This window comes from Macaca nemestrina, chromosome 6, assembly GCF_043159975.1.
Source record: "Macaca nemestrina isolate mMacNem1 chromosome 6, mMacNem.hap1, whole genome shotgun sequence".
In the NCBI taxonomy this organism is placed as follows: domain Eukaryota; kingdom Metazoa; phylum Chordata; class Mammalia; order Primates; family Cercopithecidae; genus Macaca; species Macaca nemestrina.
The window spans coordinates 56,293,996-56,321,347 of record NC_092130.1 but is presented as its reverse complement, the minus strand read 5'-3'; the positions used below and the strand labels follow the sequence as shown (position 1 = coordinate 56,321,347).

The following is a 27,352-nucleotide window of genomic DNA, read 5'->3' as shown; positions in this document are numbered from 1 at the left end:
AGTATATCATATCTACTAATATGATACCTCTGGCTTTCTTCTTTTTGTTCGAGATTGCTTTGGCTATTTGGGGTCTTTTGTTGTTCCAAACAAATTTTAAGATTTTTTTTTTCTACTTTTGTGAAGAATGTCATTGATATTTTGATAACAATTGCATTGAATCTGTAGATTGCTTTGGGTGGGATGGTCATTTTGATAATATTAATTCTTCCAATTCATTAGAATGAGATGTCTTTGCATTTGTTTGTATCCTCTTTAGTTGCTTGTAGTTCTACACAAAACATCAATGTTTTATAGTTTGCCTTGTAAAGGTCTTTCACTGCCTTGGTTGAATTTATTTCTAATTATTATTTTCAGGGTAGCTATTGTAAATGAGATTGCCTTCTTGATTTCTTTTTCTTTTTCTTTTCTTTCTTTTTTTTTTTTTTTTTTTTTTTTTTGAGATGGAGTCTTGCTCTGTTGCCCTGGCTGGAGTGCAGTGGCCGGATCTCAGCTCACTGCAAGCTCCGCCTCCTGGGTTTACGCCATTCTCCTGCCTCAGCCTCCCGACTAGCTGGGACTACAGGCACCCGCCACCATGCCCGGCTAGATTTTTTTGTGTGTGTTTTTTAGTAGAGATGGGGTTTCACCGTGTTAGCCAGGATGGTCTCGATCTCCTGACCTCATGATCCGACTGTCTCGGCCTTCCAAAGTGCTGGGATTACAGGCTTGAGGCACTGTGCCTGGCTGATTTCTTTTTCAACTAGTTCATTGTTTGTGTACAAAAATGCTACTAATTTTTCATATTAATTTTGTATCCTGCAACTTTACTGAATGTATTCATCAATTCTCAGAGTTTTTTGGTAGAGTCTTTGGGGTTTTCTATATATAAGACCTGTATATAAGATATTGTTGTCTGCAAAATTTGACTTTCTTCTTTCTCATTTGGATGCCCTTTATTTCCTTCTCTTGCCTAAATGTTCTGGCTGGAACTTCCAGAACTATATTGAATTACAGAGGTGAGAGTGAGCATCCTTGTGTTGTTCTAGTTCTTAGAGAAATAGCTTTCAGACTTTTGATGTTAGCTATGTGTTTGTCATATATAGCCTTTATTATGTTGACGCACTTCACTTTTATACCTAATTTTTAAGTTTTTATCATGAAGAGATGTTAAATTACATCAAAAGCTTTTTCTTTATCTATTGAGAGGAACATATTTTTTTCCTTTATTTTATTAATGTGTATATAATGTTTGTTGATTTGTATGTGTAGAACTATCCTTGCATTCATGGGATAGATCTCACTTGATCATGTTATATTATCTCTTTGTTGGATTCAGCTTGCTAGTCTTTTGTTGATTATTTGTCATCTATGTTAATCAGGGATGTTTTCCTATCGTTTTCTATTTTTGTTGTGCAGTTATCTGATTTTGGTATCAGGGTTTATACCGGCCTCATAAAATGAGTTGCAAAGAGTGCCCTCTCCTTCAATTTTTTAGGATAGCTTGAGAAGAATTGATATTAATTGCTCTGTAAGGTTTTGATAGAATTCAGTGGTGACGTCATTTGTTTACGGACTTTTCTTGGTTGGAAGACTTATTATTACTGATTGGTATATTCTAGTATTCTGTTTTTTCTCCTTGATTCAATCTTAGTAGGTTGTGTCCAAGAATTTATCCATTTCAAATTTATTGACATATAATTGTTCCCAGTAGTCTCCAATGATCCTTTGTGTTTCTGTGGTGTCTGTTGTGACATCTCCTTTCTTATTTCTGATTTTACCTCTTTGGATCTTCTCTCCTTTTTTCTTAGTTACTCCAGATAATGGTTTGTTATTTCCCTTTATCTTTTTTATATACTAGCCTATTGTTTCCTTCATCTTTTGTATTTTTTGTCTCAATTTTATTTCTGTTCTGATTTTTATTATTTCTTTCCTTCTACTAATTTTGGGTTTGCTTTCTTCTTGATTTTTTTAGTTCTCTGAGATGCAGTGTTAGCTTATTTATTTGACATCTTTCTAGCCTTTTGATGTAAGCATTTATTACTATTTATTACTAAATTTGCCTCTTAAAACTGATTTTCCTGTGTTCCATTGTGTTTGGTATGTTGTGTTTCTATTTGCATTTGTTTCAAGAAATATTTCAATTTCATCCATAATTTCTTCCTTCATCCTTTGGTTGTTCAGGAACATGTTGTTTAATTTCCATGCATTTGTATAGTTTCAAATGGTCTTCTTGTTATTAATATCTAGTTTTATTCCACTGTGGTTGGATAATATGCTTGAGATGATTTTGATTTAAAAAAAAGTTTTAAGACTTGTTTTGTATTCTAACTTATGGTCAGTCCTGGAAAATATTCCATGTCCTAGTAAAAAGAATGTGTATTCTGCAGCTGTTGGGTGAAATGTTTTATAAGTGTCCATTTTCCCTATGGTGCAGTTTAAATTCAATGTTTCTTTGTTGATTATCCATATAGATGATCTGTCTAGTGCTGAGAGTGGGGAATTTAAGTCCCCAACTATTATTGTATTGGGATCTATTTTTTCCCTTTGGATTTGATGTTTGCTTTATATATTTGGATACTCTGGTATTGGGTGCATCTGAATTTACAGTTATTATATTTTCTTGTTGAAGTGATCCTTTTATTATTATATAATGTTTTTCTTTGTCTCTTTTTACAGCTTTTAACTTGAAGTCTGTTTTGTCTGATATAAATATAGTTACTCCTGTTTGCTTATGGTTTCTATTTACATTGAATATCTTTTTCCATCCCTTTACTTTCAGTTCGTGTGTCTTTCTAGGCAAGGTAAGGTAAGTTGACCAGCTTAAGGGCCGGTTCACCCTGGGTGGTAAGGCAGACCGTTCCTTCAGCTAGAAGTGCAGTGGTGAGAATTGTTTTCTCTGCTTTGCAGGACCAGAGTCATAGTTGATCCTTGGCCCAAGTTCCACATAGCTAGGGTTATGGCATTCAGGTACCCTTCTGGGTTTGGCATGATAAAGATGGTACCCCAATGCTGGAGAGGTGCCGTGGCTACTGGCTCCAGGGCAGGGCACACTCCAGAGGTGGCTGTGGTCTCAAGATGGAACCAGGTTGCAGCTGCTTGGCTCACAGGGTGTGGGGGGTGGGGTAGCGAGTATACACCATGTGCTCCTAATTTGGAACAAGGCAATAGCATGAAGTCCTGACAGCTCTCCAAACTCAACTCAGGGATTGTGAGGACTGTGGGATTCTCCTGTTGTAAAAATTGTGGGTGTTTGAAGTGGCAATGGGGGTTGGTGAAAATTTTCTGCTTATCTTTTCCTTGCAATGGGGAGTCCTTCCTGACTCTAGGCTGATTATATTTGGATGGGGTTGATAGGGCTGCAGACACCAGGTGCCTCCATGCTGCCGTCCTGGACTTCCAATCACCTCAGGTGCCTCTCCACTTCAGTACTCTCCCATTGATTATCCTGTTAAATCTTAGCTGTTTATTTGTTCCCTTAGTTCTTGCTTGCAGACCAGCTATCTCTAGTCAGCTACAATGCCAGCTATCTCTAGTCAGTCATCTTGCTGATGTCACTCCAAGACATAGTATCTTGAAGCCTTTCCTTAGAAGCATCAGAGGATATGCTAGGATTGTTTATTTGTTTATATCTTTAGATAAAAATAGCTCAGTATTAATGATTGAAAAAAGATTTAGTCCCATCCACTTTAAGGTCATGTTTTTGTAGCTTCTCAGATCTTGGCAGTATTAACAACTTCAGCACTTATATTAGACTATATAAAAAAAGCAAAGCACTTTTTAGGTATTTATGTTTCCCTTGCTGAAGTTTTGAAAACATTTTGGTTGTCTCCCATGGGATGTAATTTCCAAATTCTCAAATTACCCTCTGTTGCTTCCTTTTCCAAAAGATAAAGAGCTACATTGCATGCTTCTTTCTCAATACTGTGTATAGTTAATGACATTTTTAAAACAAGATTTTTTTTCTTCTTTTTTGTTTTCCCAGATGCAGATACAAGTGAAGGATAAAATTTACCAAGTAGTGTATCGAGTGTCTATTGCTGAGCCCTCAAAAGCTATGCATCACTCCGAAAAGTAAAACGATCTTACTCTTTTAGCATTTCTTCTCTTTTAACTCTCTGATAATCTCATTGCTTTGAGCATTAAGAACATAAATGTAGTGTCTACTTATATATAAATGGGGTCATCTACTTCTGACATCCTCATATTGGTTGATTTGGTAAAGAGCTGCTTGAACTGTCCTTATATTGAATCCATTCAGCAACCCTTACGCCTTGTCATAGTAGCTCAGACAATTTCATCCAGGGCGGAAAGAAGGTTGATGGAATTGGATCCTTTCACTCTGACACATACTTCTTGAAAAAGTTTCTAGAGTGGGTATACACAATGTGTATTTCTGGTCTTTTGTCTTGATGCATTTTCCTCATTATCTAGATTTTCATATGTGTAGTCAATTAGACAAAGTTCCTTTTCTTTGCACTGCTATATTCAGTTAACTGTTGACTATTTCATTAACCGTCTCCTTACGGTCCTAAAGTAGGACCATAAGTTTTTTGAATAATATGGTTTTCCCAACACTTTCCTTTTCCTTAATATCTAATTGAAAGTGCTTCTTTATTTATTTTCTGGCAGTGCCACACACTTTTTTCTTCTATTTAGAGCTTTTCTTTGCTGTATATGTTTATATATTTTATTATTACTTTCATGAGCAAGCAGAGTCCAGGAATTACCAGGGGATGAACAGTCTATAGTACATCTCTTTTAAAAATGGGATATGGCAAAATTCAGATTATTGTTTCAAAGCAAAAAGTCAAAAGACTTCACTGGTACTTGAAGGGGTAAAGCAAAGAATATGGAGGTGAGGGGTGGAGATATCAGACCTAAATTACACATTTCATCTTCTGGAAACCTCAGCCAATCCCTTCTTCCTTCAGAATCCAATTGAGCAGACTATCAAAGACCCATCTCCCTCTGAGCCTTCCTCAGTAATCTCCTCCTTGCCTTTTGAACTTACCAACTTTAATCCTGGCAGTAGTATTTACCCTACCTTCCTGAGTCATTCTGTGGACATTGTCAAGGTTTGTTTCTCTTTCCCACTCCACTAACTAATGTGTATATAAGTTGATAGTTTATACATTCAGTGTGTACTTTGGTTTAGTTCTTTGTGCTTGTGTCTAAATGTATAGCACATTTGTCTATCAGAAATGTTGAGCAAGGGGAAAAAAGCAATCAGAAATCAAGTTTGATTTAGTTTAAGTTGACATTTATAAAAATAAAGAGTTGAGCCAGGCTGTGGACAAAATAGAAGGGAGTCTGTCTGCCCTTCTTACTTTTTATATTAGTCAGTAAGAGGAGTAAGGCAGTGAGAAGTTAGAGATCTCTATTTTAGACTGTAAGCTTTTGGAGGAGTGCAGAGTAACACTTTTAAAATAAATTGCTTATCTTTTAGAATGATACTTGGAGAAATGTTTCCTTTAATATCACCATATTTTACCTTGTCCAAACACAGAGGTTTTAATAAGGCAGTGATCTCCAAGTCTCTTTAATTTTGCATCTTTATTAGTAAAAAAAAAAAAAAAGGAATGTACAGTCCCAATACAGACATATCTATATGGATTATTCACATATATTTATTTTACTTTATACATTATAAAGCATAAAAATTAAAGTTAAAAATGAATAAGATAAAAATAATTTTTGAATAAAATTATAATATTTTACCCACACCCTAATAGATTATTCAAGCAAGTCTGCTGCACATGTACCCCATAATAGAGGCAAGTGTATTTGGCTATTTTCCTGCAATATCATATCTTAAGAATGACTAAGTCCTATTAGTTTTATCTCTGAATTTACTCAAATTACCACTTCTTTTCTTTTCCCACCACTGTGACTTTCAATTAGAATCTCTTCAACAACTCTTACCTGAACTCTCTTGCTAGTCTCCTTGCTTCCTTTAGCTCTTTTTCCCAATGCACAATTTATCCAGTGGCCTGGATGCTGTCTCCAAACTTCAGTACTCATTGTGTCTCTGCTCTGCTCAAGTCCTTCATTGGCTTTTCATTGCCTGCAAGACAGAGTTGAAAGCTCTGAGCATCACACAGACTGTCCTTACTCACCTTCCTAGTTTGCCTTCCTCGTTTCCCACCTGACTCTGTAGCTATGTCAAATTCTGCAGCTTTTGAATGCACCTTATTTCTTTTATTTTCACTTTTGTGATATTTTATCTAACAGAGATGGCCCTTTCTTCTTGTCTACTTATCATACCTCAATATTCAGTTTAAATATCACTTCGCTTAGAAGGTTTTCTTTACTTCCCTTTGCAGAATTAAGCACTTGTCTTCCTGTGTTTAACACCTGTTTGTGTCAAATTGGGGCAATTATCATACTACTCAAACAATTTCTTTCCATGTCTCTGTGCTCCTAAATGATAGAATCTGTGCTCTTTTTAGTTTTCTTGAATTATCACTATCTATCATATATTAGGCATGAAGCAACTGCCTGATCTGCCTTAACAAACAGAGTGGATGCACAAATATTAATTGAACAATGTATAGTTTTGGTAGCAGTGAAGGAAACCTTTTAGTGGGCAGTCTGCAACAAATAATCAAACAAAAATATTTATACAATATATAGGAGAAATACTTCTTGTCTAGAGTTTTTACTTTTTTTTCACAGTTCTTCAACTTAAGGTCATTTTCGAAGTCATGCCCCTTAGATTGACCAGTCAAAATAATTAACAAGGATAATACTAAATAACATTTATGAGTGTTTACTATTTGGAACTGTGATAAGCAATGTATTGCAATATCTAATTTAGCCATTTCATAGCCCTGTGAAGTATTTCATTACTAGTATTTCATTCATCTTGCACATGAGCAAGTTAGTGAGGTTCTGAAGGGTGCAGGGTGACTCTTTCCAATGAAGTAAAAATGACAAGGTTTAGTAGATTTGTAACTACAGGATCTTTACCCAGATGCTCTGCTGTCTTCAGGCTGCATATCTCCAATTCTCTTTTCAGAATACCTACCCTGAAATTGAGTTCCTTCCATGCTAGGTTGGAACATTTCCAGTGTTCTTAGGGTAGCTGCAAGTTAAATGTAATAAATATGACGGGTTTACATAATGTATGTTCCATACAGTTCCTAAGATTTGAGAACTCTTCAGAAGTCTCCAGACCAGATTGTTTATATTAAAGTCAGATGATTTCTTTCACTGAGTGTTTAGGCTTCACTAGCACTATCTCTTGTGTGATATTATCATCTGCCATAGTTGAGATAAACACTCCTGCAAATGAAGTTTTTTTATTTGTATATGTTTTGGATAATTCTTTTTACATCAACAACCTCAGCAGAAATTGATGCTAAATTCATTATTGATTTAACATTCTTCATGGATACCATAATCAGATTGACCTCATAAATAAATAGATAGACAGGGAGACAGCTTAAAAAATTGTGTTTGCTTTTTATTATGTCAAAATGTTGTTTGCTAATTTTTTAATTAAAAAATTATAATCCATATGATATTCACTAGAAATTTGCAACAAAGATGGGACAAAAGCAGTAAGACAAGAAGAACTGAGTGATGTCTAATTTAAAATGTGAAAAAAAATCTATCAGTTTACTCAACTGCATAAAATGTACAGGTGTTATAGTAGTATTTTCTTTCTTTCTGGTTTGGTATAAGTCATTATTTGATAAACTAGGTAGTTAAGTGACTATTTCAGTAAATAACCTAAGAACAATTCTGCTCCTCTGAATGTGAGAATGAAAAAGACTTTTACTTTTACAAAATTTTAATAGAAATTATCAACAACTAATAGTAAAAAAATATTGAAAACAAATTGGATTTTACATTTGATAAAGAAAATATTTTGAATATCCTTTGGAAAATGTGAGCTATTTAAGATTCATTTATTATTTTCTGTATTCAGTAACATTTAATACAATTCATCATACATGTAAGACTGTACAGGCCTTCACAAAGCAAACTAAATAGATTTCTATCTACTAGGATCACATGTACTGCAACAGACACAATTGAAAACATACCCAGAGGGGTGGAGCAAGATGGCCGAATAGGAACAGCTCCAGTCTCCAACTCCCAGGGCGAGCGACACAGAAGAACGGTGATTTCTGCATTTTCAACTGAGGTACTGGGTTCATCTCACTGGGGAGTGCCGGACGATCGGTGCTGGTCAGCTGCTGCAGCCCGACCAGCAAGAGCTGAAGCAGGGCGAGGCATTGCCTCACCTGGGAAGCGCAAGGGGGAAGGGAATCCCTTTTCCTAGCCAGGGGAACTGAGACACACAACACCTGGAAAATCGGGTAACTCCCACCCCAATACTGCACTTTAAGCAAACAGGCACACCAGGAGATCATATCCCACACCTGGCCGGGAGGGTCCCACACCCACGGAGCCTTCCTCATTGCTAGCACAGCAGTCTGCGATCTCGGGGCAAGGCAGCAGTGAGGCTGGGGGAGGGGCACCCACCATTGCTGAGGCTTAAGTAGGTAAACAAAGCTGCTGGGAAGCTCGAACTGGGTGGAGCTCACAGCAGCTCAAGGAAACCTGCCTGTCTCTGTAGACTCCACCTCTGGGGACAGGGCAATAACAAACGCAGCCGAAACCTCTGCAGACGCAAACAACTCTGTCTGACAGCTTTGAAGAGAGCAGTGGATCTCCCAACATGGAGGTTGAGATCTGAGAAGGGACAGACTCCTTGCTCAAGTGGGTCCCTGACCCCTGAGTAGCCTAACTGGGAGACATCCCCCACTAGGGGCAGTCTGACACCCCACACCTCACAGGGTGGAGTACACCCCTGAGAGGAAGCTTCCAAAGCAAGAATCAGACAGGTACACTCGCTGTTCAGAAATATTCTATCTTCTGCAACCTCTGCTGCTGATACCCAGGCAAACAGGGTCTGGAGTGGACCTCAAGCAATCTCCAACAGACCTACAGCTGAGGGTCCTGACTGTTAGAAGGAAAACTATCAAACAGGAAGGACACCTACACCAAAACCCCATCAGTACATCACCATCATCAGAGACTAGAGGCAGATAAAACCACAAAGATGGGGAAAAAGCAGGGCAGAAAAGCTGGAAATTCAAAAAATAAGAGCACATCTCCCCTGGCAAAGGAGCGCAGCTCATCGCCAGCAACGGATCAAAGCTGGACGGAGAATGACATTGATGAGATGAGAGAAGAAGGCTTCAGTCCATCAAATTTCTCAGAGCTAAAGGAGGAATTACGTACCCAGCGCAAAGAAACTAAAAATCTTGAAAAAAAAGTGGAAGAATTGATGGCTAGAGTAATTAATGCAGAGAAGGTCATAAACGAAATGAAAGAGATGAAAACCATGACACGAGAAATACGTGACAAATGCACAAGCTTCAGTAACCGACTTGATCAACTGGAAGAAAGAGTATCAGCGATTGAGGATCAAATGAATGAAATGAAGCGAGAAGAGAAACCAAAAGAAAAAAGAAGAAAAAGAAATGAACAAAGCCTGCAAGAAGTATGGGATTATGTAAAAAGACCAAATCTACGTCTGATTGGGGTGCCTGAAAGTGAGGGGGAAAATGGAACCAAGTTGGAAAACACTCTTCAGGATATCATCCAGGAGAACTTCCCCAACCTAGTAGGGCAGGCCAACATTCAAATCCAGGAAATACAGAGAACGCCACAAAGATACTCCTCGAGAAGAGCAACTCCAAGACACATAATTGCTAGATTCACCAAAGTTGAAATGAAGGAAAAAATCTTAAGGGCAGCCAGAGAGAAAGGTCGGGTTACCCACAAAGGGAAGCCCATCAGACTAACAGCAGATCTCTCGGCAGAAACTCTCCAAGCCAGAAGAGAGTGGGGGCCAATATTCAACATTCTTCAAGAAAAGAATTTTAAACCCAGAATTTCATATCCAGCCAAACTAAGTTTCATAAGTGAAGGAGAAATAAAATCCTTTACAGATAAGCAAATGCTTAGAGATTTTCTCACCACTAGGCCTGCCTTACAAGAGACCCTGAAGGAAGCACTAAACATGGAAAGGAACAACCGGTACCAGCCATTGCAAAAACATGCCAAAATGTAAAGACCATCGAGGCTAGGAAGAAACTGCATCAACTAACAAGCAAAATAACCAGTTAATATCATAATGGCAGGATCAAATTCACACATAACAATCTTAACCTTAAATGTAAATGGACTAAATGCTCCAATTAAAAGACACAGACTGGCAAACTGGATAAAGAGTCAAGACCCATCAGTCTGCTGTATTCAGGAGACCCATCTCACACGCAGAGACATATATATGCTCATAATAAAGGGATGGAGGAAGATTTACCAAGCAAATGGAGAACAAAAAAAAGCGGGGGTTGCAATACTAGTCTCTGATAAAACAGACTTTAAACCATCAAAGATCAAAAGAGACAAAGAAGGCCATTACATAATGGTAAAGGGATCAATTCAACAGGAAGAGCTAACTATCCTAAATATATATGCACCCAATACAGGAGCACCCAGATTCATCAAGCAAGTCCTTAGAGACTTACAAAGAGACTTAGACTCCCATACAATAATAATGGGAGACTTCAACACTCCACTGTCAACATTAGACAGATCAACGAGACAGAAAGTTAACAAGGATATCCAGGAATTGAACTCATCTCTGCAGCAAGCAGACCTAATAGACATCTATAGATGTCTCTCCACCCCAAATCAACAGAATATACATTCTTCTCAGCACCACATCGTACTTACTCCAAAATTGACCACGTAATTGGAAGTAAAGCACTCCTCAGCAAATGTACAAGAACAGAAATTATAACAAACTGTCTCTCAGACCACAGTGCAATCAAACTAGAACTCAGGACTAAGAAACTCAATCAAAACCGCTCAACTACATGGAAACTGAACAACCTGCTCCTGAATGACTACTGGGTACATAACGAAATGAAGACAGAAATAAAGATGTTCTTTGAAACCAATGAGAACAAAGATACAACATACCAGAATCTCTAGGACACATTTAAAGCAGTGTGTAGAGGGAAATTTATAGCACTAAATGCCCACAAGAGAAAGCAGGAAAGATCTAAAATTGACACTCTAACATCGCAATTAAAAGAACTAGAGAAGCAAGAGCAAACACATTCGAAAGCTAGCAGAAGGCAAGAAATAACTAAGATCAGAGCAGAACTGAAGGAGATAGAGACACAAAAAACTCTCCAAAAAAATCAATGAATCCCGGAGTTGGTTTTTTGAAAAGATCAACAAAATTGACAGACCACTAGCAAGACTAATAAAGAAGAAAAGAGAGAAGAATCAAATCGACGCAATTAAAAATGATAAAGGGGATATCACCACCGACCCCACAGAAATACAAACTACCATCAGAGAATACTATAAACACCTCTATGCAAATAAACTGGAAAATCTAGAAGAAATGGATAATTTCCTGGACACTTACACTCTTCCAAGACTAAACCAGGAAGAAGTTGAATCCCTGAATAGACCAATAGCAGGCTCTGAAATTGAGGCAATAATTAACAGCCTACCAACCAAAAAAAGTCCAGGACCAGATGGATTCACAGCTGAATTCTACCAGAGGTACAAGGAGGAGTTGGTACCATTCCTTCTGAAACTATTCCAATCAATAGAAAAAGAGGGAATCCTCCCTAACTCATTTTATGAGGCCAACATCATCATGATACCAAAGCCTGGCAGAGACACAACAAAAAAAGAGAATTTTAGACCAATATCCCTGATGAACATCGATGCAAAAATCCTCAATAAAATACTGGCAAACCGGATTCAGCAACACATCAAAAAGCTTATCCACCATGATCAAGTGGGCTTCATCCCTGGGATGCAAGGCTGGTTCAACATTCGCAAATCAATAAACATAATCCAGCATATAAACAGAACCAAAGACAAGAACCACATGATTATCTCAATAGATGCAGAAAAGGCTTTTGACAAAATTCAACAGCCCTTCATGCTAAAAACGCTCAATAAATTCGGTATTGATGGAACGTACCTCAAAATAATAAGAGCTATTTATGACAAACCCACAGCCAATATCATACTGAATGGGCAAAAACTGGAAAAATTCCCTTTGAAAACTGGCACAAGACAGGGATGCCCTCTCTCACCACTCCTATTCAACATAGTGTTGGAAGTTCTGGCTAGGGCAATCAGGCAAGAGAAAGAAATCAAGGGTATTCAGTTAGGAAAAGAAGTCAAATTGTCCCTGTTTGCAGATGACATGATTGTATATTTAGAAAACCCCATTGTCTCAGCCCAAAATCTCCTTAAGCTGATAAGCAACTTCAGCAAAGTCTCAGGATACAAAATTAATGTGCAAAAATCACAAGCATTCTTATACACCAGTAACAGACAAACAGAGAGCCAAATCAGGAATGAACTTCCATTCACAATTGCTTCAAAGAGAATAAAATACCTAGGAATCTGCCTTACAAGGGATGTAAAGGACCTCTTCAAGGAGAACTACAAACCACTGCTCAGTGAAATAGAAGAGGACACAAACAAATGGAAGAAAATACCATGCTCATGGATAGGAAGAATCAATATCGTGAAAATGGCCATACTGCCCAAGGTTATTTATAGATTCAATGCCATCCCCATCAAGCTACCAATGAGTTTCTTCACAGAATTGGAAAAAAAAACTGCTTTAAAGTTCATATGGAACCAAAAAAGAGCCCGCATCTCCAAGACAATCCTAAGTCAAAAGAACAAAGCTGGAGGCATCACACTACCTGACTTCAAACTATACTACAAGGCTACAGTAACCAAAACAGCATGGTACTGGTACCAAAACAGAGATATAGACCAATGGAACAGAACAGAGTCCTCAGAAATAATACCACACATCTATAGCCATCTGATCTTTGACAAACCTGAGAGAAACAAGAAATGGGGAAAGGATTCCCTATTTAATAAATGGTGCTGGGAAAATTGGCTAGCCATAAGTAGAAAGCTGAAACCGGATCCTTTCCTTACTCCTTATACAAAAATTAATTCAAGATGGATTAGAGACTTAAATGTTAGACCTAATACCATAAAAAATCCTAGAGGAAAACCTAGGTAGTACCATTCAGGACATAGGCATGGGCAAAGACTCCATGTCTAAAACACCAAAAGCAACAGCAGCAAAAGCCAAAATTGACAAATGGGATCTCATTAAACTAAAGAGCTTCTGCACAGCAAAAGAAACTACCATCAGAGTGAACAGGCAACCTACAGAATGGGAGACAATTTTTGCAATCTACTCATCTGACAAAGGGCTAATATCCAGAACCTACAAAGAACTCAAACAAATTTACAAGAAAAAAACAAACAACCCCATCAAAAAGTGGGCAAAGGATATGAACAGACATTTCTCAAAAGAAGACATTCATACAGCCAACAGACACATGAAAACATGCTCATCATCACTGGCCATCAGAGAAATGCAAATCAAAACCACAATGAGATACCATCTCACACCAGTTAGAATGGCGATCATTAAAAAGTCAGGAAACAACAGGTGCTGGAGAGGATGTGGAGAAATAGGAACACTTTTACACTGTTGGTGGGATTGTAAACTAGTTCAACCATTATGGAAAACAGTATGGCGATTCCTCAAGGATCTAGAACTAGATGTACCATATGACCCAGCCATCCCATTACTGGGTATATACCCAAAGGATTATAAATTATGCTGCTATAAAGACACATGCACATGTATGTTTATTGCAGCACTATTCACAATAGCAAAGACTTGGAATCAACCCAAATGTCCATCAGTGACAGATTGGATTAAGAAAATGTGGCACATATACACCATGGAATACTATGCAGCCATCAAAAAGGATGAGTTTGTGTCCTTTGTAGGGACATGGATGCAGCTGGAAACCATCATTCTTAGCAAACTATCACAAGAACAGAAAACCAAACACCGCATGTTCTCACTCATAGGTGGGAACTGAACAATGAGATCACTTGGACTCAGGAAGGGGAACATCACACACCGGGGCCTATCATGGGGAGGGGGGCGGGGGGAGGGATTGCATTGGGAGTTATACCTGATGTAAATGACGAGTTGATGTGTGCAGCACACCAACATGGCACAAGTATAGATATGTAACAAACCTGCACGTTATGCACATGTACCCTACAACTTAAAGTATAATAATAATAAATAAATTTAAAAAAAAGAAAAAAAAAAGAAACAAAGCAAAATGAAACAAAACAATAACAAACTTTAATATAGGGACTGACCCTTGTCTAACAGTATTCAAACTTTTAACATTGTACTTGCTACAGAAAAGGCATTTAATAATTTTTTTTAATAAACAAGAGAAATAAAAAAAAAAAAAAAAGTAAACATACCCAGAATGGGATATAGTTAAATATCCAATTGAAACATCTAAATACATGATTATGTGAGTAATTATTGATTATCTTGTATTTGGATTTCACTGTCTTGGTATTTTAGAGATGGCTAGTGACTGTATTGTCATATTGTCATCAAGACTTTTTTTCTTTTTTTTCTTTTTTTTTTTTTTTTTAATCGGGTCTTACTATGTTTGCCAGTTTGGTCTTGAATTCTTGACCTCAGCAATGCTCCTGCCTCAGCCTCCCAAAGTGCTAGGATTACAGGCATGGGCCACCACACCCAGCCCTCATCATCAAGACTTTTAATTGCAGTTGTCACCTGCACTTTCTTCCCATTTAACTAGGAAAAGCTTTATAGGTAAAATTAGTTTTCAAGGGGATCCTGAGTACAAATGCAGGAAGATCAGCATAGGGTAAAAAACAAAGAAGGTAAAGAATTAATAAAGGAAAACTTTAAAAGGATCTCATTTAGTCCAGATTTATGCTGATGACTCATATATATATCTCTACCCTGACCTAGCTCCCAAACTCCAGATTTCCATACATGCTTGCTTGTCATCTCCACTTAGACATCTAAGAGTACTTTCAGATACATATGTTCAAGATAAAATGTTTGCTCCCACCCTCTTCCCATTCCCCAATATGTTACTTCTCTAGTGTTCTCCATCTCAATAAACAGCACGCTCATCCATCCACCCAATTATAAGTCCTCTGGAATCTGACTCCAAAACATGTCCAGATTCATTCACTTTCTCTTGCTTTATGCCACCACTAGCTGTTGTCCAAGCCACTATCATCCCCTACCAGATTACTTCCACAGTGTATCACCCATCTGCAGTCTCACAGAGGTCAGCATTACATTTACCAGCTTAACTCAAATGGTAGCACATCTCCATTTAAAACATTCCAATGGCGTCTAACTCTCATAAAGTAGAACTCAGACTCCCTAACAAGACTTTAAGGATCTACATGATCTGGTTTCTAATCTGATTCTTCTTCTACCTCATTTTTTATCACTCTCCCCTTACTAACCTGCCTCAAATGCCATATTCCTTATTTTTAACTGATTCTTCTTGCTTTAAACTGTCATAGCTGTTTCCCACACAACAATTCTTTCTTCTGATCTTCACTTGTCTTCCTCCTTCTGATCATCCAGGTGTCACTTTTTCAGAGAGGTATCACTTCTTCTGCAGGACCTTCTACTGCCATCCAGTTTAAAGCAGCCTTCCTTCTCATCCCCTGAAGTCACTTTGTCTGACATCAACTTGTTTCATTTTCTCCTTAACACTTAAACTATCAGAAATCACTGTGTGTATTTGTCACCTTATTAGTTCACTATATGACTTCCTAGTCCATAGTCACCTTGGAGGAGGGTTGCAGGGCCACTTATTCACCTCTGTATCACCCATATTGAGAATAGCCCACAATCCATAGTAGATTGGTAAATGGTTGTCAAATAAAACAATAGAAACTAATAGACTCATTGACTTTTCAGGAGTTGGGAGAGAAAAGGGAGTTTGATAAACTTGATTTCCAGGGATGCAGTCTTAAACTATGGAAATAAATATCTGAGATCATCTGTGTATCAATGGGGGTAAGCATCCACACTCACTTGTTGAATAGATTCAATTTATGACTGTCAAAGGAACTCACGTAGTCAAGTCTGATCTAAGTACTACTGATACACTAATATGCATGTTGTGAAGTAAGGATGAAGTTGCTTGAATTTTTCTGCTTTTTTGTTTATAAAAACAGGTGAAGTTGTAGGGTGGCTTGCTACTTAGCCAAGGGACTAACATTATTATTACTCACTTAAGCAATGTTTCAAGTTCTGCTGTCTTTGCAATTACTTCAGAGATGAGAGATGAGAGCACAAAACTAAACTGTTAAAATAAGCCAACTACAGCTGGAGACCATTAACAGCAAAACTGGGTATGCAGAAGAGAGCAGTGGGAAGCTGCAGTTATCTCAACTGGAGAAGCCATGTGGAAGTTAACAACATTGCGCGGCATCCTGATCCACAAATAGTACCAACAATGCTTTTTGATGTTATTCTTTCTGCCTCCAAGCTTCACAAAGTTCTCCACTGATTATTTCACTTACTCTAACAATTTCATGTATGTCTATAAATTGGAAAAATATAAGACAAAATAGTGAGTGCCCCTGGAATTGGGAACAAGATTTTAAAACATCTCTGAAATTGAAGCCAATGACCATCAAAACACAATGGCAAAGATGAGCCCTACAGAGAAGTAACTGAAGCTCCTGGGAATGATTTGTAAGAGTTTTGCTGCTAGGCCTAAGGTGTCTCCTAAATCTTATCAATACTAGAAGTCATTGTAATTCCCTTCTTGGAAATATTAATCTAAAATAAGATAAGATATATAATTTTGTCTGCCAAGAGGATGCTTTCAGAACAGAAAATCCCTGCATGGGGTGGGATGGGAGTGGCAAAGAAGTGGGGAAGTAGATATGTCTGACTGCTAGCTAATTTCTGAAACAGACATTGGTCAGATTACCATCAGCCCATCTCTCCATCAAACTTCACCTAGCTTCAAAGTCCCATATGAGAAAGGAAAGCACATCTTCCTTTTACTAGTTAGGGGCTGATATAGTTTGGCTGTGTCCCCATTCAAATCTCAACTTGAATTGTGTCTCCCAGAATTCCCACATGTGGGAGGTACCCAGAGGGAGGTAATTGAATCATGGGTGCCAGTCTTTCCCATGCTATTCCCATGAGAATAAGTCTCATGAGATCTGATGGGTTTATCAGGGGTTTCTGCTTTGCTTCTTCCTCTTTATTCTCTTGCCGCTGCCATGTAAGAAGCACCTTTTGCCTCCTGCCATGATTCTGAGGCCTTCGCAGCCATGTGGAACTGTAAGTCCAATGAAACCTCTTTTTCTTCCCAGTCTCAGGCATGTCTTTCTCAGCAGTGTGAAAACAGACTAATATCTTTCTCCCTAAAAACACAGAACACTCACTACTACCCAAGATCCTCATTGAGGACACTCCTTTGATAAAATAAGGACAATGGTAATAATGAAAGTTATGTAGCCTTCTCTTGCGATTTTATTTACTTATATTAATTCATGCTTTTTTAATTGAACATTAAAACCTTGGAATAAACAACCCATTCCTCCTGTGCTTAGAAGATACACTGACCTTTCTCCTTCTTGGGTAATTGCAATCACGAAACAAAACCTAGAAATGCTGAGGTGTGTCAGATTTTTAGAAAAAGCTGTGAAGGCTTAGGTCTGTTCTCTCCTACCCTCCCACTCCCCAAAACCTAGCTTTGCCATAGCCAGCTGTAAATGGCAACTGATGACTTTGATATCTGATCTACTTTGAGTCTATCTTTGCCCAAAAATTCTGTGCTTGGAACTCAAAATAAAACTGACTTTTTATAATGTATTATAATGGAAAACTATTATCCAAATTGGATAATACTTATACTTACTTACTTATATCAGTAAATAAGACTTTTTTTTTTTGCCAGTAATAACTTTAGCAGAGTAGTTTTGTTTTGTTTTGTTTTTTGTTTGTTTGTTTTGTTTTGTTTTTCTGGAACTTTGGATGGAGTTTTAGTAAGTCGATTACTAGTGGTAGCCATTTATTTCCAACCACTTCCCTCCACCACTACCTTCTCTCATGATATCATTATATATAAATTGGATTCATTTAACCTATATAGAGAAGCTCATCTTTATAATAAAATCGTTAGACCATAATGACAGACGAAATGGAAAAGCGGCAGAAAGAAACAGGTGTTTCAGAAATATTTATGTAGCTCTGCAGAATGGCTGGTGTCAGTTGCAAAGTTACTATTAGCCAGAAGGTCTTACTGTGCATCCAGTTTAATACCTGGTAATATGTTTCTCTCAGTCATCCACAGGTAAAAAGTAGGGCAATGGAACCTGGGAAGGTTTGGGAGTAGGTCCTTGTGAGAGGCAGTGTGTGCATATTTGACTGGTTTTGTGTGCATGTGTGTCTGCTTGTAAATGAATGCTTCTAGTTTGGAAAAATCTGACTCTGAGGTCTGATACCTAAATATACATTAGGGTGCACTTTTTCTTAGCTACAGCATTAGGGAATAGAAGGCATGTCTTTTTAGCTCCTGCCCAGTGACATCCTTTAGACTTTAAATCATTTCCTTTACATTTTTATTTGAAAGAAGAGAAGCCTAAGAATAATAATGCATCAATGACTTCACCATTAGACTTTAGGGATTTGACTGCTATAATGCCATGAGCCCTTTTTAAGTAATAGTTTTTTTTTTTTCTTTTCTTTTCACTTTGGTAGTTCCATCAAACTGGGGCCGCTTTATTGAAACGGATTCATCTTTTTTTTTTTTTTTTTTTTTTTTTTAAGAAACATTACTTAAGGACATAAGAATAACACAATGTGAGGCTGATTTCCCCTAAAGATAGAATAGCAATGAAATGAAAAAGAAACAGTGACTATGTAGAGTCTAATCCTTTCCTAGAATAAAAAGCTCAAGTTAAAAGAGCAAAACTAGCCCATGCTTCTTAAGATGAAAGTGATGGTAGGGGGATTGCTATTTTGACCTAATGGGAACTGCAAAGGGAATAAGGAGGTTACCTGACCCCACGCTAGTTTGTAAATGACTACTTTCTTACAGAACAATTCTATTTTCAGCAGCTGTCTAACAATTACATTCTTGGCTAATACACACACACACATACACGAGAAAATGGTGAGTATACCCCACTTCCTTTCTAAACCCAAACATTCTTGATTTCTACCTCAAGTGTTGTTTCAGTGGTTTTAGAGCAATTTAATTCAAAATAATCCTACATTATTCAATCAGAATTTTTGCCTTTCTCTTTAACTATCCTTGCTCAAGCTCCTTTTAAACGTGTTTAATGTAGGCATTTGTCTTATCTTTGCTGCTTTATGCAGATTTTAAAAAGACATTTGGGTACAGAAACTTGAGTCACTATTGTGTCTCTTTAGGGACACCTCAGGGAGTGATAAAAATTGTTCTTGTATCACAAATGCCAGCCAAGGCAGATTTTAACCATGCAGCCCTGTCAGAGATCCCTCCTACTTTTACAGAGTAAATAGCATTCTGTCTTGCCTGTCACCATTTGATCAATGTCTTTATGATAAAAACACAATAGCGTTATGAAAACAGTAAAAGGAAATACGAAAATGATTAACACAAATGAGAACTTTGCAACCTGAAATGGGACTGCAAAGTGCAGGGTGGGGTGGAGGAAGCAAGAGGATGAGGGGAGGGAGTAAGAAAGGAAACCACATGGTTGCACTCCGTGCATGCTTCGATTGGCTTTATTGATTCCTCGCCCTCTCATCGCTTCTACCTCCAAAACAGTCAGCCCACTCAAGACTTAATTATTTTCTTTCTAAGAGAGAGAGAGAGAGAGCAAGGGAATGAGAGCAAGAGCGAGGTGGGGGTAGGGGAGAGGAAGAGATGGAGAGAGAGAGGAGAATCTGTTCATAAGGGAAGCAGTCATTGTTGCTCATTTTTTAAAAGCACTTAAGGGTCATTAGTCTAACACTGCAGCGAATGTATTATTCATTTTGCCTTAGCCCAATTTCTCAGCTAAGAATTTCGCAAGGAAACGATACACAGTTCAGTAGAGAGGTGATTGATCAAGCCAGAAGGAACAGAATTTGGGCATCCTGATAAAAATTTTTCTCAGTTTTCTCAGTTAGCATAAATCAATTTTATTTATGTAGTAACACTTGAATACTAACTACCCAATGCCATCCGTCAGGACAAAATTGATGACTATACTTTTAGGTTAATATTACTTGAACATTTCATTCTGAATAATTTATACACATTTCTGTCTGAGTGTCAATTCGCGATTGTTTATTTGGTTTCAGCAAGCATAGCTGAACCACAGCTTTCATTAAGAAAAGATTTTCACCTCTGTTTACTTTGTGCATTAAAGGGGCCTGTCCTAATTTGGGTCCTTGATATTTTTCCACAGGAATGAAACATGGAACAATTTTGTGCCAAATCTAGGGTTGCTTACATCTTTTTTTAAAGAGGCTTTTGCTAAATGATTTTTGTCATTCAGTGGGGAAAACTGCTAGGATTATATATAACCAGCTAAAAAACTGGCAAAGAGAGGTGAGCAGATATTTAATAATAACACTTACATGTTGTTTGTGAAGAGGATGTGAGTACATTGCGTTAACAGCCTCAATTGCTGTTTTCACTCTTTGCCAAATAGTCTAATCTGTCCACCAAGGCTAGTGCTAACACCACCCTCTCCTCTTAGGTGACTTTAGATGTGCGTATTATTATTCATCTTATGAAGAACGTGATACATTTTATAATCACTCCATTTGCTGCTGCTGCTTCAGTTTTAAGGTAATCACCTTCCTACTGGGCAGATAACATGAAAGCATGTGCATGTTCAGATTCTGTTACTGAAATGAATGGTTGATTATGAAATGCTGGTAAATTTTACACAATAAGAAAACAGAAAGGCTTCTTCAACTCAACTGAGGATCTTCACCTAAATCAACCTGATTGTGTGTTTTCACACAAAAGAAGAAAAGTATTTCATTTAATATGAAAGATTCTGCCTATTACTTTTATAAATTCTTTCTCTCTTTTCCCTCTCCATCCCCTGCCCCCAACTCTGTCTTACACACACATTCCTTTACTTTTGAGAAACTTTCCCTCAAGCAGTTACCACAGAGTTCAGTCTCAAGAGAATGTCTGACAACCAATGGGAGGAAGCAGCACCTTATACATGGTAATACCTTAGATATTAGAGGAAAAGTATGGAAATGAAGCGTGAATTCCAAATAAATCACTCTGCAGTTTGATTTCTAGAAATAACATTTCTTCTGTGTTCAGAGTCCTCATTAGCAGAAGCCAGCAGAGCTGCAGGATTTTATAGGTGTGCACAGACACTGTACATACACACACACAAACACATACTGTTGGAAATGATTCATGGCTGCCCCTGGAAAGTGTACCTTCAGATTTGCCTCAGATATAATTAATGTTAAAGTAATAAAAATAAAACCTACGCATAAGAGATACATGTATTTAGGCACTGATCAAAAGAAGCCCATGCTTAGCTCTACTTTGACAACCACATGTGCAGTTTCATCTCCTAAATACTTTGAATCGTTTATTCAGTTCAACAGATAAATATTGAACTCCAATTATTTGGAAGACATTGTTCTAGAAACCACAGAATTGCCGAGATGAGTAAGTCTGAATCTCCGAATAACTTTACAGGTAGTTTAAAGGAGGTTGAGAATACAAGTATTATTATAAATATCATGTTATATGTGTATGTATAATATGTATAAATAAACGAAACAAAGCCAGATTTTATAAAAGCAACATAATAATACTGAATTGCTAGACCATGATACATTTTATTAGGGGCATTTATTTTGGTTGTGCTATGTCTATGATTAATAGTGATATGTGCTCATTAAAGGTTATATGACAAGACTTTAATTAAGAATTGTTAAGTACTATGCACATACTGTATTGTTATGCAAGGATTAGAAGTTATTAGAGTTACATGTGCTTTTTTACAAAAGTAAAAAAGGTATTGTGCATTTTTACAGTCTCAGTTGGGAGAACTGGCTCCTAAAACATTGTGCTAAAACCAGACCAGATGTAGATAACATCCAATAGGTTTAAGAACTCTGGTGTTATGTATTGTTTAAAATGTGAATCTCATTACTTTGTAACAAATCCCAGATTATGTAATCATTACATATGTAATTCAAATCTTATTAATATAAAAATAACACCTCAGTAAATATCTGTTTATTGTCAATATTGGGAATATAACTCTATGACATTAATTTGCCTTCATCTATCTTGTTAAGTGAAACATGCCTTTAACAAATTATACAATTTTTATAAATTAATAGAGATATGATTATACATTTATTGCATACATAATTTTATTTAATTAAGTGACAGTGCTATAGATAATTCTTATTAAAGTTTGATATTCTTAACAATCAATACTACTGAAGTAACAGTTATAACCATTGACCATTTCTAATATTATTGTCTCAATTAAATGCTGACTTTAAATACTCAATTTTCTGTGCAGTTCACCTATATAACTTTTGAAATAACTTTAATTTAAAATTATTTCTTTCTTATTCTTAAACTTTAGCTTGGCATATATTTTAAAATCCTACCCAGATGGACCAAAACAACTTGATGAATATTTCTTAGGGGTGACTTAAACCCAAAAAAGGCAGGAAAATGCTAGGACTGGTACAACAAGTAAATGGCTGGATTCTGGTTCTTTGATAAAACTACTCGAAGCCACCTAGTCTTTTTTATTAAGCAACAGTAATTTATAGAGTTTCTCAGAACTAAAATCTGTCACCAATATGTCACTGTTTTCAGATAAATTTCAGTATTGCATGGACAAATGGGATTGTTCATGGGCCGATAGGTGTCAAGATAAACTAATGATACAAGCTGCTCCTGTCGATCCTTTCCATGATTCCATTGGTGGGGTAGGTTTGGAGTGGGTCTGGTATAGGGCTGTTTAGCCATTGTGTATTTTTGCAACCCACACGGTGCTGAGAACAAGAACTCTAATCTTAAAATTCATGTTCAAGTCCAAAGATCTACAAAGCTTCTTGGGGTTATAATATACTGTAAATGCTCCCAATATGCCTCTAAGACGTGTGTCACCATATCCATTTTTTTAGGGCAGGAAACCAAGGCTCAGTAGCCATGTACCAAACTAGTAATGAACCTTAAATTAGAATCCAGATTCTTCTAGATGACAGAAATTCGGTCTATCTCCTAAAGAGAGATGTATCCTCATTGAGAAATTAATCCAGGGTTTTCAAGTTGGAGCTCAAATAGAGGACTGATCCAATATTGGTCCACTGTTAGACTAAATACTGAGAATGGTTCCTTGGGGACAAGGTTGAACAATTAAATGTAACTTTATATGTGGATTTTAATCTAATAATTACTAATTGGTCAGAGTAATTGAGGTAGTCTCCTGGTCTTAGAATGTTAAAAACAGAAAGGATTTGAGATATACTCAAACCCACCTTTTTCTCTGAGTGATTTTCCCAGTTATCTTAAAATGAAACCATGAGAATTCATGTTGTTTGCTTTTCACATATTCCCCTTTGTCAGTGCTGCTTTATGAAAGGAAAATAATGCCTCATTAAGATTTTTCAAATAAGTAAGAGAAAAGATAAAAATACCTGTTATATTTTATCAATATGAGCCATAGTCATATTGGTAATTTGTGAAATCTATTAAGTGTAAAGTAATCACAGATGCTTTGCTATTGTCTTAGTCCATTCTGGCTGCTATAACAAAATACCATAGAATGAGTGGTTTATAAACAACAAAAGTTTATTTCTCACAATTCTGGAGACTGGAAAGTCCAAGATCAGGTGCTGGCATGTTGGGTGTCTGACAGGAGCTCACTTTCTCATAGACAGCCGTCTTCTCATTCTAACCTTGTGTGGCAGAAAAGACAACAGGTCTCTGTTGGGCCTCTTTTATAAGGGAATTAATACCATAATACTGATTTTCTGGAGGTTAATACTAATAAACTCCTGAAGATGCCACCTCCTAATACCATCAACTTGGGAGTGAGGATTTCAACATATGAATTCAGGGAGACAAAAACATTCGGACCATAGAAATAAAATATAATGTTTCCTGACACTGTGGAATACTGCTCAACTAATCTGCCCACTCTGGTATGAGAATTCTTGCCTGGCAGTTTTCCTTTTGATGCACCTGAGAGAAAGCTATCTTTAACAATGCCTGAAGGAGTTCCTTAACATGTGTTTTTCAAATAAGGAATAAACTATATACGGTTCACCTAACATAGTAAACTAATATTTTGAGATATATGTGAATGAATATGTATATGCTTATATACTTATATTCGATAAATCAATTTGTTTAAGGTTTTATTCCTCCTTTCCTCATTCATTCAGTTTTTCATCAGTTTAACACATATTCAACAAATATTTGTTAATCATCTCTATCAAGTACTGGAGATATGGAAGTCAGTAAAACATTTGATCTGCATTTATTAAAATCAATTATTAGCAAAAATTCTTGGAAGAATCAGTAGCACTATATAAAAATGAGATATTTGGAAACAGACCAGACAGTAGAATGTGATTGTTAAGTAAAATATGCCTAAATAACTATTTTTAGGTGAAATATGCCTAAGTAACTTGTCCTTGAAAAGAGATAACCTCTATCTTTGCACTGAGGAAAATCTTGAGAAACCCCCAAAAAGCTCTGCTTAAAGCCCTTTTGTTTATAAATTCTTGATTAAACTTTTGGCACACAGATCTTTATATTAAAGTGGGGAGAAAAATATTACTTTGGTTTTTTAAAAATTATTTTATTATTTTTTTAAGTTCCAGGGTACATTGCAGGATGTGTGTGTTTGTTACACAGGTAAACGTGTCATGGTGGTTTGCTGCACCTAACAATCTGTCACCTAAGTTTTTTTTTTTTTTTTTTTAATTTCCATAGGTTACTGGGGAAGAGGTGGTGTTTAGTAACATTAGTAAGTTCTTTAGTGGTGATTTGTAAGGTTTTGGTGCACCCATCACCCAAGCAGCATACACTGCACCCAATTTGTAGTCTTTTATCCCTACCCCCTTCCCACCCTTTCCCCTTAAGTCCCCAAAGTCCATTATGTCGTTCTTATGCCTTTGCATCCTCATAGCTTAGCTCCCACTTATAAGTGAGAACATATGATGTCTGGTTTTCCATTCCTGAGTTACTTCACCTGGAATAATAGTCTCGAATCTCATCCAGGTTGCTGCGAATTCCATTAATTCATTCCTTTTTATGGCTTGCTAATATTCCATTGTGTATATATATACCACATATGTATATAAAACATATATACACACCACATATATATACACACACACCACATATATATGTGAGAGACATATATATCCAACAAGTGTATAAAGAAACCTAGGTGTGTATATATATATACACATATATATATATTTATATATCACTTGTTGATTGATAGACTGTTGGAATGGTTCCACATTTTTGCAATTGCGAATTGTGCTGCTATAAACATGTGTGTGCAATCATCTTTTTTGTATAATGACTTCTTTTCCTCAGGTAGATATCCACCGGTAGATTGCTCAATCAAATTGTAGTTCTACTTTTAGTTTTTTAAGGAATCTCCACACTCTTTACCACAGTAGTTGTACTAGTTTACATTTCCACCAGCAGTACAGAAGTGTTCCCTGTTCACCACATCCATGCCAACATCCATTATTTTTTGATTTTTTGACTATGGCCATTCTGGCGGGAGTACGGTGGTAGTGTATTGTGGTTTTGATTTGCATTTCCCTGATCATTAGTGATGTTGAGCATTTTTTCATATGCTTGTTGGCCATTTGTATATCTTCTTTTAAGAATTGTCTATTTATGTCCTTAGCACATTTTTTATGGGATTGTTTGCTATTTTCTTGCTAATTTGTTTGAGTTTGTTGTAGATTCTGGGTATTAGTCCATTGTTAGACATTTAGATTGTGAAGATTTTCTTCCATTCAGTGGGTTGTCTTTATTCTGCTGACTCTTCCTTTTGCCTTGCAAAAGCTCTTTAGTTAATTAATTAAGTCCCAGCTATTTATCTTTATTTTTATAGCATTTGCTTTTGGGTTCTTGGTCATGAAATCCTTGCCTAACCCAATGTCTAGAAGGGTTTTTCCAATGTTATCCTCTAGAATGTTTATGACTTTAGGTCTTAGATTTAAGTATTTGATCCATCTTAAGTTGATTTTTATATAAGGTGAGAGATGAGAATCCAGTTTCATTGTTTTACATGTGGCTTGCCAATTATCCCTGCACCATTTGTTAAATAGGGTGTCCTTTCCCAACTTCATGTTTTTGATTTCTTTGTTGAAGATCAGTTGGTTGTAAGTATTTGGGTTGATTTCTGGGTTCCCTATTCTGTTCCATTTGTTTATATGCCTATTTTTATACCAGTACTATGCTGTTTTGGTGACTATGGGCTTATAGTATAGTTTGAAATCAGATAATGTGATGCCTCCAGATTTGTTCTTTTTGCTTAGCCTTGCTTTGGCTATGCAGGCTCTTTTGTGGTTGCATATTAATATTAGGATTGTTTTTTTCTAGTTCTGTGAAGAATGATGGTGGCATTTTGATGGAAATTGCATTGAATTTATAAATTGCTTTTGGCAGTATGGTTATTTTCACAACAGTGATTTTACCCATCCATGAGCATGGGATGTGTTTCTATTTGTTTGTGACATCTGATTTCTTTCAGCAGTGTTTTGTAGTTTTCCTTGCAGAGGTCTTTCACCTCCTGGGTTATGTATATTCCTAAGCATTTTATTTTTATTTTTATTTGTTTTTGTTTTTGTTTGCAGCTATTGTAAAATTGAGTTCTCAATTTAATCCTCAGCTTGGTCACTGTTGGTATATAGAACAGCTACTGATTTGTGCACATTAAAGTTGAACGCATTCCCTCTGAGAACTGGAACAAGACAAGGATCACCACTTCTCTTCAACATAGTACTGGAAGTCCTAGCCAGAGCAATCATATAAGAGAAAGAAATAAAGGACATCAAATTGGTAAAAATTATTATTTGTAGCTAATAAAGGAAAAAAAAATTGTCAATGGATGTCAACATTAATCTATAGTTTCTGCACCAAAGGTGTAGTCAGAGAGACACACACATTCCTCACTCTCTTCCTCCAACATCTTATGGAAATAATTTTCTTAGCTTGAATAGAAGTTATGAGGTCAAATTTCCTTCTTGCTAGTTTTGGAGTAAAATGCTTTTCAGAAAACATTTGAAAAGTCATATAAGGGATAAATTACAAAAGTATCCTCTCACCATGAGCGCTTCTGAGTCATAATCTCTGTTGGTAGAGCTGCTGACTTTTTTACCAAATCACTGTTCATTGTATCAGTGATGTTGTGGAGC

The 27,352-nt window shown here is 36.8% G+C and overlaps 1 long non-coding RNA gene across 1 annotated transcript in view; it reads right to left on the bottom strand.

Annotated features, from left to right (window-relative positions):
* Window positions 1-5,910: 5,910 nt before the first annotated feature.
* LOC112423363 (uncharacterized) overlaps window positions 5,911-27,352 on the bottom strand; it is a 394,568-nt gene continuing 373,126 nt past the window's right edge. The window contains exon 5 of the long non-coding RNA XR_011624717.1: window positions 5,911-6,046. This is a non-coding gene — a long non-coding RNA (uncharacterized lncRNA). The remainder of the gene's footprint in view (window positions 6,047-27,352) is intronic.